The sequence below is a fragment of the Anopheles stephensi genome, unplaced genomic scaffold, assembly GCF_013141755.1.
Source record: "Anopheles stephensi strain Indian unplaced genomic scaffold, UCI_ANSTEP_V1.0 ucontig398, whole genome shotgun sequence".
Classification (NCBI taxonomy): domain Eukaryota; kingdom Metazoa; phylum Arthropoda; class Insecta; order Diptera; family Culicidae; genus Anopheles; species Anopheles stephensi.
In genome coordinates, this window is record NW_023405344.1 from 92501 (window position 1) to 95000 (window position 2500).

Genomic DNA, 2500 nt, shown 5'->3' on the forward strand with positions numbered 1-2500 from the left:
CACCAGTTAAGGTGTAGTTGACTTGTCAGGGCACGGTAGTCCCCACAAGTCCCCGATTATTCGTGGATATCGTCCTACGAGTTTTTGTGACCCTTGGGTTCCCGGCAGGTCCCCGTAGGACAACCATCACCAGTTAAGGTGTAGTTGACTTGTCAGGGCACGGTGGTCCCCACAAGTCCCCGATTATTCGGAGATATTGTCCTACGAGTTTTTGTGACCCTTTTGTTCCCCGCAGGTCCCCGTAGGACGACCATCACCAGTTAAGGTGTAGTTGACTTGTCAGGGCACGGTAGTCCCCACAAGTCCCCGATTATTCGTGGATATCGTCCTACGAGTTTTTGTGACCCTTGGGTTCCCGAACTTTGCTACGATGGTTCTGCCTCCAGAGGAGACTTATGAACACTTCGTATCATTTCTTACACCGAACCATGGGATCGCGAGATTGCTCCCGGATCCCTAATCACCTTACATTTTCGTTTCGTTTCCGTACACTACGATGAGCTAATTCAATTTGTTTGTTCGTCTGGCGAACGTTTTATTGCGGAATTACCGCGGTACTTCCAGCCGGGTATGGCTGCCGTACGACCTACAGGATAGATCATCGAACCACTTTTCGTGCATATTGTCCGTCGAGGGTATCACCTCGATACCCCCAACAGACCTTTGGACACTTCCTCACTACTCCTTGGAGCAGCAATCAGGGAACCATATAGTAGGAACAGCCGAATATGGAACTCTTTTCGTACTTTGGACACCTCCTATAACTTGTATGGCGACTTCGGGGACCTTCATTTCGTTCTCAGTTGGTACCCCTATTTCGGTCTTTGGACACCTCGTCTTACCCGTATAACTCACTTTAGGTCCACTTATTTGCCTGATATCTCATCGTGAACCCGTTTTTCGTACACCGTACACACCTAGGAACACCACATATGCGTTTCCCTTTCGATCGTGAAGTTTTCAAATTTTTCGATTTTTGGTCCTAGAAATTCATGAACGGTGGGAGACCAAAATTTTTCATAAAAAAAAAATTTTCACCGTTTGACCATAAAAACCTTCTTTTCGTACATACCCCATCATTTCTTCACGTTTTAGGCCATTTCTGAAATTTTCGCTTCGATAGTGTGTCCCCTATAATACAAAATGAACATTTTGCATCTCCCACAAGTGGCCATTTTTTTCCGCCACTGAAGAACACGACCTCGGGAACTCGGACCTAGGACGTGGCCATGTAAGTCATAGGCCACCCCAACTTTTGCAAAATACTGTTTCTTTTCACTTTTCATGATCTAAGGCGCGTTCCGACGGCGTTTTGAACAAATTTATGAGAAAAAAAATTTTGACCCTCGGACCAAAATTTTTTCGTTCGGGGCCCCATGGCCTATGGCCAGTATGGGAACTCGGGATGCCGATATGACAAAATTTGTCAAAAAATCACTAAAAAGTCGCTATGGCCCATTATTTAGAGCTTGTTGAGACCTTTCTAAAACACCTTGGTTGACCCCTGTCCGATAAGTAATTTTCGAGATATTCGAGAAAATGTGATTTTTTGGGACTTAGAAAATTTTTGACCCGTACCCTAAGAAAAAGTGATTTTTTCATAGGACAATTTTTTCTTCGCAAATACTGTTTGGTTTCACTTTTCATTATTAGAAACGCGTTCCGAAGCCATTTTCATCAAAATCTCGTGAAAAAAAAATTTCACCCCCGGACCAAAAGTTGGCCGTTCGGTGCCCTATGGCCTATGGCCAGTATGGGAACCAAGGATGCCGATATGCGAAAAAGTGTCAAAAAATCACTTGAAAGTCGCTATGGCTCATTAAATAGAGCTTGTAAAGACCTTTCTAAAACACCTTGGTTGACCCCTGTCCGATACGTAGTTTTCGAGATATTCGAGAATAAGTGATTTTTTGGGACTTAGAAAATTTTCGACCATGACATATATGAAAAGTGATTTTTTCATAGGACCAAAATGTTTGTCCAAATAGGGTTTTGGTTCACTTTTTATGGTCAGATAAGTGATCCGATGCTATTTTCATGATCATTAGAGGGATTTCACGCTGTGACCAAAAATTTTCATACTTCATACTTGTCCCGGTGCCGTATATGGGAGGACCGGGGGAACATGTCTTCGTAAGTCGTGATGTTCAGTGACGGATTTCTGGGACTTAGAAAAAAATGTGCTCTCAGGCACATTATATGTTCCATACACACATGATTTTCATTCTTCATACTTGTCCCCGTGCCGTATATGGGAGGACCGGGGGAAGATGTGTTTGTAAGTCGTGATGTTCAGTGACGGATTTCTGGGACTTAGAAAAAAAATGTGCTCCCAGGCACATTATATGTTCCATACACACATGATTTTCATTCTTCATACTTGTCCCCGTGCCGTATATGGGAGGACCGGGGGAAGATGTGTTTGTAAGTCGTGATGTTCAGTGACGGATTTCTGGGACTTAGAAAAAAAATGTGCTCTCAGGCACATTATATGTTCCAT